The sequence below is a fragment of the Phascolarctos cinereus genome, unplaced genomic scaffold, assembly GCF_003287225.1.
Source record: "Phascolarctos cinereus isolate Bilbo 61053 unplaced genomic scaffold, phaCin_HiC Scaffold_5;HRSCAF=322, whole genome shotgun sequence".
Taxonomy (NCBI): Eukaryota; Metazoa; Chordata; class Mammalia; order Diprotodontia; family Phascolarctidae; genus Phascolarctos; species Phascolarctos cinereus.
The window spans coordinates 58126992-58141480 of NW_027555958.1; positions in this window are offsets into that span (position 1 = coordinate 58126992).

A 14489-nucleotide genomic window follows, 5' to 3' on the forward strand; every position below is an offset into this window, starting at 1 on the left:
TATTAGCATTACATTTGGGTTTGCAAATCACTGATATTTCATTTTATTTGAGCTCACATGCATCCTGTGAGGTAGCTGCTATTATTTACACAAGAAGAAACAGATTCAGAGAGGCCAGGGTCAAAAGGCTCATAAATTTGTGAGACAGGATTGGAAATCAGGATTTGCTCACTCTAAGCAAGCCCACTCTCTCTCCTGCACCAACCAGCTTCCTCACCAAGGCTGGGTTGACACAACACCCTGAAATGGAAATACCCAAGTGCTTAGTCAACGTATTTTCCATAGTAGACAGTAGAAGATCAGAGGCTTCCTTGGTAGTTATGGTTGTTCATCCTTCATTTCAAAGAAGGCTAATGATGTCACAAGGTGATGTCTTGACTGGTGTGTGGATTGGATTTAAGGGAGGCAGAGTTGCACAGTCATCAGCCTCACTCCCTCTTCCAGAGTCATCAAAGTCCAGTGGCAGGACACAAGAAAACTGGTGATGGCCTAAGATGCAGTGGATGACCTTGGCATCTTCCATATCTGCCCAAGCTCTAGGCACTCCACGGTGCCTGTTTCAAATACATTCATGGCCTTTGGAACAAATTGTTGTCAACCACCCATTCTGCTGAAGGAAGTCTTCACGTGCTTGGGGTAGACATCCCCCCTAACCCACTGATGGTTACTCTCCACATGGTTTAGTTTGTCTGCTGAGGCAGTTTACCAGGCTGTGGCCTCTGTGCATGCTATAATAGCTTTTTGGAGCCACAGGTGAGAGCCGAGTGTCAGGTAGACAGCAAAGGTGGATGAGCCTCCTTGAAAAGGGCTCAGCAAGTCCTCATACCAGAGGTGCTAGTCTTCTTTGAACATCTCATACACCCCATTGTCAACCTGAAAGTTGGTTAAAGAGACAACAAGCTAGGTGATAAGTAAATTCATATTGTTTTATTCCCTTAAGTTAGCGTATGTACATGGAGTCAGATCTTTAACTCTGACTGATTTAAGCAATTTTAGGAGGGCATTTAAATCCTGACTCAGGAAGTCTGTGTTACTCAAAAAGAAAATAGCCTTCATATGTTTTTAACATATAGCAGGAGAAACGAAGTTTCTCAGTTGCATAGGTTGTAAATACAATAAAATAGGAGAATGTCAAAGTGTCAATTGAAATCATAGATCCAGGAGAAAGGACTGTCACGCAGGGCTGGGAGAGGAGTACAGTGTGGCATGGGCACGCAGACCGCAGTAACCTAGAGCAGGCCTCAGAGGACTGAATGGCGGGCAGCTGTGGCGGTTTCCAGACCTCTCAGCCCAGGAAAGCCAAAGACAACTTAGAAGGTCAGTGGGAAAAGTCTGTTTCTGAGGTGAGAGAGGAGCTAGGTCTCAGAGCCAGTTCCAGAGTGCAGAGCACTGAGTGAGGGCCCCTAGGTGATGACTGTGTCCTGAGCTTCTGGCCTACAGACGGGAATCCAGTGGCTGATCACAGGGGGACTGCAGGGATCTCTTTGCCAATGCTTGGATCTGGGTCACAGTTCTGGGCGGCGGTCCTAGGGTGAAGACAAGCGCTGCTGTGGTGGAGCTTGTAGTGGCTGTAGAGAGCAAACCCTCCTCACATTTCCAGGACAGAAAGAAGTGCTTGTGGTCACGAATAGACTAGAGCACAGGCCAGGAAAGGAGTAAACACCTCGACCCTTATCATACCACCTTGCAAGAACTGAAAATTTACGGGTCCCAACAACTATCTCTGAAAACAGCTATACAAACCCCTAAAGCTTGGGACAGTACATTCTCCACATTGGAAGCAGACTCTTACCTTAACAAAGAGTTTAAAACTCAAGTAATTGGCCTGGATCATGAGCAAGCAGTGCAAAAAGAGTCAGACTATATTATCTTACTTTGGTGAAAAAGAAGATCAAAACATACAACCAGAAGAAGACAACAAAGCCAAAGCTCCTACATCCAAAGCCTCCAAGAAAAATTGAATCAGCCCCAGGCCTTGGAAGAGCTCAAAAGGGATTTTGAGAAGCAAGTAAGAGAAGTAGAGGAAAAACTGGGAAGAGAAATGAGAGTGATGCAAGAAAATCATGAAAAACAAGTCAACAGCTTGCTAAAGGAGACCCAAAAAAATACTGAAGAAAATAACACCTTAAAAAATAGCCTAACCCAAATGGCAAAAGAGGTCCAAAAAGCCAATGAGGAGAAGAATGCCCCAAAAAGAAAAATTGGCCAAATGGAAAGAAAAGTCCAGAAGATTACTGAAGAAAATACTTCCTTAAAAATTAGAATAGAGCAATTGGAAGCTAGTGACTTTATGAGAAATCAAGACACTATAAAACAAATCCAAAAGAATGAAAAATTAGAAAACAATGTGAAATATCTCATTGGAAAAACAACTGACCTGGAAAATAGATCCAGGAGAGAGAATTTAAAAATTATTGGACTATCTGAAAGCCATGATCAAAAAAGAGCCTAGACATCATCTTTCAAGAAATTATCAAGGAAAACTGCCCTGATATTAGAACCAGAGGGCAAAATAGAAATTGAAAGAATCCACAGATCTCCTCCTGAAAGAGATCCCCAAAGGAAAACTCCTAGGAATATTGTAGCCAAATTCCAGAGTTCCCAGGTCAAGGAGAAAATATTACAAGCTGCCAGAAGGAAACAATTCAAGTACTGTGGAAACACAATCAGGATAACACAAGATTTAGCAGCTTCTACATTAAAGGACCGCAGGGCATGAATTAATATTCCGGAGGGCAAAGTAGATAGGATTACAACCAAGAATCACCTACCCAGCAAAACTGAGTATAATCCTTCAGGGGAAAAAATGGTCATTCAGTGAAATAGAGGACTTTCAAGCATTCTTGATGAAAAGACCAGAGCTGAATAGAAAATTTGACTTTCAAACACAAGACTCAAGTGGAACATGAAGAGGTAAACAGGAAAGAGAAATCATAAGAGACTTATTAAGATTGAACTGTTTACATTCCTGCATGGAAAGATGATATTTATAACTCATGAGACCTTTGTCAGTATTAGGGTAGTTGGAGGGGGGAAAATTATATGTATGTAGATAGATTAGATAGAGGCACAGAGTGAGTTGAAGATTAAGGGGTCATATCTGGAGAATAAAATTAAGGGATGAGAAAGGATTATACTCAGAGAAGAACAAAGGGAGAGGTAGAATGGGATAAATTATCTCACAAAAAAACTGGAAAGAAAAGGCTCTTACAGTGGAGGGGAAACGGGGGAAGATGAGAGGGAATGAGTGAATCTTATTCTCATAGGAATTGGCTTAAGGAGAGAATAATATACACATTCAATTTGGTATGGAAATCTGTCTTACCCTACAGGAAGATAGGGGGAGAAGGGGACAAGAGAGCAGGGGGATGATAGAGAGGAGGGCAGATTAGGAAAGGGGGTGATCAGAAGCAAATACTTCTGAGGAGGGACAGGGTTAAAAGAAAGAATAGAATAAATTGGGGGGGCAGTTTTTCACAACATGTTCACTATGGAAGTGTTTTGCATAGTTGCACATGTATAACCTGTGTTGAGTTGCTTGCCTTTTCAATGAGGGTGGGTGGGGAGGGAGGAAGGGAGAAAATTGGGAACCCAGAGTTTTAAAAACGCATGTTAAAAATTGTTTTCACATACAACTGGGAAATAAGAAATACAGGAAATGTACAGAAATCTATTCTGCCCCACAGGAAAATAGAAGGGGAAGGGGATAAGAGAAGGTGGGAAGAGATAGAAGAGAGGGCAGACTAGGGGAAGGGGTATTCAGAATGCATACCATCTTGGGGTGGGGAGAGGGGTGAGATGGGGTGAAAATTTGGAACTCAAAATCTTGTGGAAGTAAATGTTGAAAACTAAAAATAAATAAATTTATATATTTTTAAAAAAGAAATTATAGACCCAGGATATCTGTGTTTCTCCTACATAATGCATGTCCATAGGATACAAAGATAAGAAAAGTCCTGCTATTCAAGAAAGTGTCTGGTCCCAGGTACCCTTAGTGATCACAAACAGGAAGAATGCTGGTCAGTTCCATCCTGTAGTTGCTGACACAGGAAGGGGTATTTTTAGTTCACTCAGAGAAAAGATTAATTCAGGTTTGGGGCCCTTATTGGGGCTCAACTGATCTTAAATGATTATCACCATATAGATGGTAAAATGCTGATAGACTACAGAAAGAAGCTAAACTACTCAATTGCTGTATTTTTTTCCTCTCTGCAAGAAGACAGACTAAAACAAGGTATAACAAGGAGAATGAATAAATGAAACGACATTCATTAAGCGCTTACTATGTGCCAAGCCGTACGCTAAGCCGTGGGGGATAGAAATACAAAGGCAAAAAGAGTACATCCTAATAGGGGAAACCATAAAAATAGAGGAGAGGTCAAGGAGGTCCTGAAGGTTACAGGGATACAGACGTAGAAGGGATGGAAAAGGTAAGCCCAGGCTATTGGGAGTGGGGAGTCAAGAAGGAAGTGGAAAGAATTTCAAGACTCCTGACCCTGCAAAGTGAAGCCCTAAGTCAGTTACAAAAAGACTCAATGATGTAATTGACCAATGACATGCTGTTATAATCTTTAGAGAATATTTTATGAAAATCTTTAATCTTTACATTTCGTTTAATCTTAATGAAAAACAGAAGCAATACTAAAAAGCTGAAGATGGATAAAAGTACTAGTTTTCAAGAGGAAAAAGGAGTTAGTTCTTTCAACCAAATATTGGCCTCCGAATAGTTTGTTAGATCTTAGAAAAACAGCAATGGCTTACCCATTTCAATGGCACCATTATTCAACATTCACTAACCCTTACCCAAAACCTGACTTTCTTATTTCAAAACTCTTTCTTATTATTTTTGCCTGCTTTTCCTCTAACAAGCTACATCCAGGAACAAGTATTTATGTACCACCTACTATGTGTCATGCAGTGTGTCAAGCACTTTACAGATACCTCATTTGATCCTCACAACAACCCTGGGAAATAGATTATTGCCATTTTGAAGTTGGGAAAACTGAGGCAAACAGAAGTAAAGGAGCTTACCCAGGGTTACAGACCTAGTAAGTGTCTGAGGCTGAATTTGAACTCAGGTCTTCCTGACTACAGGACCAACACTATCCCCCTGTGATACCAGCTGCCTCTATAAATTGGCCAAGACCTGCCAGTTCACCCTCCAAAATATCTCTTAAATTATGGAATCATAGATAGATTTGGAAGGGCCCTAGAGGCCATCAAATGCAACTCACACATGAGGAAACTGAGCCCCAGAGAGGACTCAAGAGATACTTCAAACTGACAAGTCCTCTCTGACATGGTGGCATTAAGAAAAAGGAAGGGTCAAAGGTAACACCCAAATTTTGGATGTGGATTCCTGAGTGAATGACCTCATTTTCCTCATCTGTAAAATTTCTGGACAAGATGATCTCCGTGGTCCCTTCCAGTTGTACATCTGTGACTCATTTCTTACTTTGCATTCCCACTGCCTCAAACTTAAAACAGGGTACAATCCACCTCTTCTAGTGTACAGTTCCCTCTTCTAGGTTCCCTTTCAAACCATTGTTGTCAGATGAACCTTTTAAAATATATGTATTTACAAAATATGTAACATATGCATTTACATTTATAAAATATAAAGACAAATTTACATTTTAAAATATATATTTACAAAATATGTGAATATTATCTATATATTTAGAAAACATATACATGTTAAATATGAATGTGCATTTATTTATTTATTTGTTTATATATATATATATATATATATATAGTTTTTATTTTCAGTTCTAAATTCTCCCTCTTCCTCCATGCCTTCCCTCACTCACTGAGAAGGCAACAAATACAATACCTATTATACATATGAAGTCATGCAAAATACATTTCCACATTAGGTAGGTTGCAAGAAAAAATAAAAAGTGAAAAAAAATACACTTCAGTCTCCACTCAGAATTTCTCAGTCCTCCCTTTGAAGGTGAAGAGCTTTTTTCCAGTTGAACCTTCCTTATGCACAGATCTGATCATGTCATTGAATGGCACCGCCTCACCGTTCTAGCTTTACAAGTTCTTCCTGCTGTGCTATCCTGAAGCCAGATTCCAATTCACCTCCATTCTCCTACACATCTGGTGCTTTCCTATCTCCATGCCCTCATTCACAAAGTCCCCTTCACCCAAGATGCCCTTCCCTCATCTTAAACTTGATAGCATCTGAAGACAGATTCAAATGCTGCTTCCTTGATGAGGTCTAACCCAATCTTAGCATGGGGTAGTGTATGCTGTGCTAAGCTTTGAGTAAAAAAGGTTTTTGGTCAAATTCCATCTCCAACACTGATTAAGCAGGTGAAGGTAAACAAATTACTTTTCCTTCTGAGTTAAGTTTTTTTGGGGTGATATAATACATAAAATTGTTGGGAAGCTTAAATCAAAGGCATTTTTAGAAGCTTTGATGCACTATACATGTAGCAAGGACCTAAGGTCTGTCCAACTGCCACTATGGGATTTCACCCAAACAACCCTGACAGTGTTATTTATAAATGTCAGTTAATATCTCACCAGTCAAAAATTAAATATTCCTTGGGTTTCACATGGCACTTGGTACTTCTCTTGTGCTTTTATTATATTCTTATCATTTATTGTATTCAGTCCCATAGTAGTTATTACATATTTGTAGATGTGTATCATCCTCTCCTAGGTTCTGACTCTTTAAGGGGAGGGATCATGACTGAATTATCTTCAGACCTCTCCTAGTGCTTTGCAAGTTTGTGTTGAATGAACAGATAAGCCAAACTAAGAAATTGTGCTAGACTAACCTAATTCCTCTTTTTTTTGGACAATTATCAAACTGGACTGAGGTAATGCTATAAACCAGTAAAATAAACCATAATGTTATAAACTAGTAAGCTCTTTTAAAATGAAATTGTTTTGGTTTTCTCTTTGTATCCCTAGCATCTTGCACATAGCGGACATGGAATCAATGTATGTTGCTGTGAATTAAACGAAATTATCTGGACTTTAGCGAGTCAAAAAAGCCTTGTGATATTCAAAAAAGCCTAATATTCTCTTGGACAAGCTGGAGCTATGAACCAGATGATAGTAAAGTTAGGGGGCATTCCTATATAGTTGAACAAGCGAAGAACCCAAAGTATTGTTTACTGGGTGCCAATCGTGAGGGAAGACTGGATTAGTACATTGAAGGGCTCGGTCCTTGCACCTGTTTTGTTCACCATTTTATCAATGACTTGGATGAAGATATTGATTCAATTTAATTCAGTTCAGCAGACACTTTAAGGACCTTCCTATCTACCGTATGCAAAACATACTTCCAAGAAGAAATATAACATCTAGATAAGATGGACCCTTATCTCTGAAATTACCAGATGTAGCATACTGATAGCCCACAGGATGTAAAAAATCCGAGAAGTCTGGAACAGCTAGCACTTTGAGATTCGCCAAAACGTTTTACAAACATCTTCGCAGTTCATCCTCACTATAACCCTGTAAGGCAGGTGCTATTGTAATGCCCATTTTACAGATGAAGCAAAAATAAACTGAAGCAGACAGAGGTTAAGTGACTCACCCAGGGTCATCCAGCTAGGAGGTGTCTGAGGCAGGGTATGAGTCCAGGTCCTCCTGACTCCAGGCCCAGCAGTCTATCCACTGTACTACCTAGCTGCCTCTGGAATAAAAAGGTGACTCTATAAAGATTAAATTTTACATATAAGATATTTCAATTGTTTTTTAAAATACAGCTGTGAAAGACAGGATGGAGAAGAAATGGTTAGACGACAGTGTGTCCAAAAAAGGAGCCAGAAATCATAACTTCAGAAGATTGATGGTGAAGTATCCCCCTTCATCCCCCATCTCAGCAGAGAGATGCTGGATTAGAAATACAGAAAGGGGCAGAGGCTTTCAGACACGGGTGAAGTAAGGTATTGGTTTGTTTTGTTTGACTGTACTTACTAGTTACAAGAGAACAAATACCCCATCATCAGACCCATCTAATTCAAATCAACTCAACACTGAATAGCTGTAGGATACCAGACACCCTAAGGGTACAAAACCCAACCATTCCCTGCCTTTAAAGAGCTTACACCCAAGCGAGAGGGGAGGGTGGGGAGAGGATTGTAATGAGTAACAGAAAGGGAAAGGGAAGGTAACTGTTGAGTACTAGGGTACTAAGGTGGGGGGGGGGGGGGGAGTTGTCAGAAAGTCTTGCTTCAGGAAGAGGCATCTCAGCCTGAAGGCTGAGTTCAAGGAACAGCTGATAGGTTGGTTTGTCTGAAATGTTGACTATTTGAAGCGAGATAATATGAAATCAGACTATGAAGTTGTACATCTGTGACCCGTAGAGTTTTCTTAATGCCAGCCTGAGTAGTTTGGATTTTGTCCTACAGGTTAAGAAACCACAGAAGAGTTTTGCTTGGGGAAGTGACTCATGCCTTGGGAAGATTATTTCAGCAGTTTCAAAAAGAGTATGGTTTGGAGAGGAGAGAGACTTTGGGGCATGAGACCAATCAGGAAGCTGTTACAATAGTGAAGGCAAGAGGTAATGACATCTAGCATGTTGGGTAAACTCTGTAGAGGAGTAACTGAAATACTCTGACAAAAATAACAAAAAATGAAAAGAAGAAGAAGACGAAGGAGAAGGAGAAGGAGAAGGAGGAGAAAATATTTAACAAAATCAACATAAATACAGCTAGGTGGCGCAGTGGATAGAGCACCGGCTCTGGAGTTAGGAAGTTCTGAGTTTAAATGTGACCTGAGACACTTGGTCACTTGATACTAGCTGAGTGACTCTGGGCAAATCATCTAACCCCAACTGCCTGGCAAAAAAACAGCAAAACAAAAAAATAGCAAAAAGTGTAAAGGCACGAGGGAGTTGCAAGCTGCACCTGTGGAAGGACCACACTGATTAAAAGATGGTGGATCTCTTAAAGCACTGAAATAAAGAGGAGACCTTTCTAACCATTAGAGCAGTCTAAAAATGAAACAAACCGAGGAAAGTGAACTAAGTATTTACTAAGGCTCCTTCTAGCAGGGCCTGGAAATTCTACGACTCTCTGCTTCCTGAGGTACTGCTGGAGGAATCTGTCAGAATTAGTCAGAATCTGGATTGGATGGTAAATTATCAGGTGTGTTTTAGAGAGGATTCATTTACTAGGTAGGGAGCAGATGAGACACACAGATCTGAAAGGGCCATTAAATGTCATCTAATCTAACTCCCTCATTTTATAATGAGAAATCTGAGGCCTAGAATATGAAGAAACTCATCTGGGACCTTTTTAAGGTTTTGTCCAGACCTCTAATTTCATGTGAGAATTCCTAGTGTGGAAATGCCTAATATTTGTCCCAGTGGAAAATATATGGTCTTAGAAAATTGTTTGGAAGTGTTAGAAGTGCTAGGAAGTGTTAGAAGCAGGATCTGAACCCAGGTGTTCTGTTACCTCTGTCTAAGGTCCAGTGTCACACAGCTGCTTAATGACAAGAGCCAAATGAGAAGATAGGTCTACTGAACCCTACTCTAGTACCTTCTCTCTCTTTTTTTTTTCATTTAAATATGTTCAGCATATAATAAAACATAGGATGTGCCTACAGGTAGAAAGGGGCAGCTAGGTGGCACAGTAGGTAGAGCCCTGGGCCTGGAATGAAGAAGACCATAGTTCAGCTCCAACCTCAGACACTCGCTGTGTGACCCTGGACAAGTCACTTGACCCTGTTTGCCTCAGTTTCCTCATCTGTCAAATGAACTGAAGGAAAGAAATGGCAAACCACTCCAGTATCTTTGCCAAGAAAACCCCAAGTGGGGTCATGAAGAGTTGGACTCGACTGAAAAAAAAAAAAACAACAGGCAGAATATGCCTGCCAACAGTTCAAATGTGCATCTTACTTAACAGGCAAGCTGCTCAATATCACAAATAAAGCTCTGGGATTGCAGGATTGCAAAGGTAGACCTGGGTTTGAATACAGCCAAGAACATTTGTTAACTATGGACCCCTGGGCAAGTTGCTTAATCTCTTTTGGATTGTTTCCTTATCTGTAAACCAGGAATGATAATAGCACCTACCTGCCGGGGTGGTTGTGAGGATCTACATAAACAATATATGTAAAACACTTTGCAAACCTTAAGGGGCCATATTATTGTTAGCTATTGTAGTAAGTGTGCTTCTGGAAAGGCCTTATTGATAATTTACTATGTAAGTATTGAATTCTTTTGCAAGAAGACTATTCACCTAATTAACCTTATTTATTAATTTGGCTATTCATATATCAGAGTTTCTCAGTTTATGAGACAATCTCTAAATAGACAAATCAAGAAAAATTCCATTATGTAACCCAATAGGAGTTTGTCAGAAATTTCATTAAGTTTCTAAAATAGTCTACAGCATATTCTTTAAAAGCTTCATTTATTATACATTTATTTGTCATTTTAAACTCATTTAAATAAATAGAAAAGATTAAAAATAACATTAATGTTAATAATTCACCTTGCTCATAAAGCACTCTGAAAAGGAGAAAAAACCACTTGGCATATTAAATGATAATATTCATTCACGGCCATTTGCCATGGCCAAAAAAAAAAAAATATTACCACCACATGGCAAGCCTGCTAGAAATGTACCTCTCCATAATTAACTAGTTTAGTCTTCATAAAACAGGCTTGGCCTGTTTCCAGGGCCATAGCTGAAGTCTTTCCAGCATGATAAAATCTGCCAGCCATTGTACTCCACTGATACAACCTTTCAGAACCCAAGGTCATATAAACTTGTCTGTAAAATCTTAGGAAGAAGACTGATGGATGAGTATGAGCACAAGTGGAAGTGGAAGGTAAACCAGGTTTTAAAAACCATGGCAAGATATCCTACTAAGCAAAGTCATCTCAAGGGCATTCAAGGATGAAAATGGAAAAACAAAAAAGGAAAAGATTTTCAAAAACCCTTTTATCAAATTGTTTTCTCCATCAAAGATAGTGGACCATCATAGCGGGGAAGGGAAGGCAATAAATATTAAGTACTTACTAGGTGCCAGGTACTGTACTAAGCACTTTACAAATATTATTTCATTTGAATCCTGGCAACAACCTTGTGAGATAGGACAAATAGAGTGTCACACTGGTAGCATTGTGATGTTGGGAAAAATTGAGGAAAGCCTCTGTGTCGCCAACTTGGGAGAACATAGATGAGAGTTTCAGAGGATGGGGATATGTGGATGGGATGCAGTCTGAATCACCAGACTTCCAAAAGGATAAGATCACAGATACATTTAAGTAATATTCATTCATTCAACAAGTATTTATTAAGCGCCTACTTTGTTCCAGGCCCTTCTTGTGAGAGTTCACATACATAGTAGGGAGAAATTACTTGCAATTGGGAGGATAAAGGGAAGTGTTCATAGAGTCATAGAATTTCAGATCTGGAGAAGATCTTCAAATTCCTTTAGTTCATAGCAGTCCTTTCCGAACTTCCAGGGCCCTTGTATGTTGTAATCGGTGCTCATTATATGCTTATTATTGAATGGATGAAGGAGTTGGTATTTGACAAAATCTCAATTTATACAATGGGCCTGTCCTCATCCACCTTAATTCTAGTGATTTCTTTCTGTTGATTATTTCCCATTTATCTTATATACATGTACACACACATACACATATATATGACAAATTGGAAACTACATGCATATGTGTGTATATGTTGTGTGTATACACACAGCATGTTTGTACATAGCCATTAGCATTTTGTCTCCCCTGTTAGATTGTGAGCTCCTTGAGAACAAGGCTTGTCTTTTTCCTTCTTTGTATGCCTTGCACTTAGTGAAGTGCCTGGAACAAAGAAATAGGTGCTTAATGGATTTTTATTGACTTGAGTTGGGCCTTGAAGAGTTCAATTCAGTTCTTCCTTTTTTTTTGGGGGGGGTGAGGCAATTGGGGTTAAGTGATTTGCCCAGGGTCACACAGCTAGTAAATGTCAAATGTCTGAGGCCGAATTTGAACTCAGGTCCTCCTGACTCCAGGGTTAGTGCTCTATTCACTGCACCACCCAGCTGCCCCCAATTCAGTTCATTTTTATAGTCATTTATTAAACAACTACTATATGCCAGGCAAAATGGTAGACACTATGGATAGGCAAAATTTCAATGGCCAGAAACAAAGTGAGGGAGGAAAGAGTAAGTAAAGAACATTCTAAGGCCAAACAGAGGCAACTGCACTAGAGAATAAAAACCCCAGAGTGAGAAAGGGTGGGATTTGTTCTGAATGAAGCTGGCATTCTCCAGATATCCTCCAGGCCAGAGGGGAGGGCATTTAAGGGGAAGGAGTGGTGGAAGATGAGGCTGTAAAGGGAAGAGGATAGGGTTTTGCATGCTCCCAGGTCCTTGAAATTTTTGGAACAAGGGTACATCTTCTTGTTAGAAAGTATAGCTCAAGAGAAGTAGTTTAAAATAAGACAGAATGATAAAAGTCTTAATTCATTGGCCGTAGAGGAGACATGAGATGAGCTGTTTCTCCTCATCATGAAATACGTGGTCACGTGCCCGAGCCCAAGGTAACACCAGTGCCAAGAAAAAAGTTAAACGTGTGCTGTCCCTCATTTATATGTTTATTCATTCAGCAAACATATGTGGAGAACCTAATACCCAGCAGAGCATTATATCACATTGCTGTGCATGTATATAGCCACTATATAAGTAAAAAACCAGTATGCTCAGTTCATATCTATAGGAGAAATCATTATATATATGTATGTATATGTGTGTATGTATATATGTGTGTTTATATGTATAATAGCTGACATTTATAATGTCTTTTATGTGCCAAGCACTGTGCTAACTGCTTTATTAATATCCTCTCATTTGATCCTTTTTTTTTTTAGGCAGTTGGGGTTAGGTGACTTGTGCAGAGTCACACAGCTAGTAAGTGTCAAGTGTTTAGTCTGAGGCCGGATTTGAACTCAGGTCCTATGCTCGATCCACTGCGCCACCTAGCCGCCCCCGTCTCATTTGATCCTAACGACAACCCTGGGAGGCAGGTGCTGTTATTATCCCCATTTTATAAATGAGGAAACTGAGGCAAAAAGAGGTGAAGTGCCTTGCTCAAGGTCACACAGCGAGTAAATAACTATCTGAGGCCTTATTTGGACTCGGGTCTTCCCAACTGCTGGCCTAGCTCTTTATCAACCTAGCTGATGTACATATGCACCATATATACATATGTACATACACACATACATACACACATGTGCACACTTTCTGAGAGAGAGACAGAGGTAGAGTTGACACAGGCCTTCATAAGGCCAAGGTTAGGAGCTTGAATCTAGCAGCATCGTAGCCTCCCAGCCTAGGCTCCAAATGCTAGGCCATGTGTTCACAAAAGTTGCCAGTTTTTGTCTGAAAATGCTTTCATATGAAGAAAGAAGCTACATGCAGCTTTCAGAGTGGTGCAGTGGAAAGAGTGGACTCTGGATGAGGAGGCCCTGGCTTCATGGCTTCCTTCATCTTGTTTTTCTTGCCCCCCCCCCCCCCCCCGCAACTCCCCTGCTTTGGACCACTCTCCCTTCTAGCTTCCCTGGCTTCCTTCAGGTCTCAGCTAAAATCCGCTTCTGCAAGAAGCCTTCCTGATTCCCCTGAGCACTAAGGCCTTCCCTTTGTGGATTATCATCAGTTTATCCTGGATGTGTCAGGTCTGTACATAGCTGTTTGTATCTTGTCTCCCCCATTAGACCGAGAACTCCATGAGAGCAGTCTTGGTATCTTGAGAATTTCTCTTTATCCACAGTGCCTGGAACATACCAGGTGACTGAATGAGTGGCTGACCAAAGCTTACTGCTTAGATGACCTCAGGCAAGTCTCTTAACTTTCCTGTGCCTTAGTTTCCTCAACTAGAAAATAAGTAGTTTAACTTTTCTGGTTCCTTCTAAATCTATGATTCCTGCCAATTCTTCAGTTCTGGCTTCAATAGAAAGCAATATAAAATTTTCATAATAGTATGCATGTGGAGCATAACAAATATGTAATAATAAAAAGGCATGCTTTCAATCCCCTTGAGTTCCCTTCTCACCAAACTCCTACATTTTAAAAATTATTACAATATCTTCAATATACATAAAGACAGTTATGATTGAAGTATGAAATTTATCTTGGAAGCTGTGTGCCATTTGATTTCCCAACAGATGTAGAAGGAGTTCATACAGGGATTCAGAGAAAAAAAAACTTTTCCCACCTATAGCAGTAAATTAAATTTTATACCTCATCTCACTCCATAAACTGAATAGTCTCTTGACACTGGATGTATTTTGTTGGCTAAAAAAGAAAGTACACTTTTATTCCTAGGCATATATTCGGTCTCTAAAATAACAAATAAGTTATTTAAGAACTGGTATGTTTTTTTTAACAGGCAGGCATGGATGGGTTCCAGTCTACAGTGCTGGAGGAAAAACATCAGTGAGAGCACAGATCTGCTGATGTGTATTTTATAAGGCCACCTATTTATTTGTGGTTGCATCACAGGAAGAGAG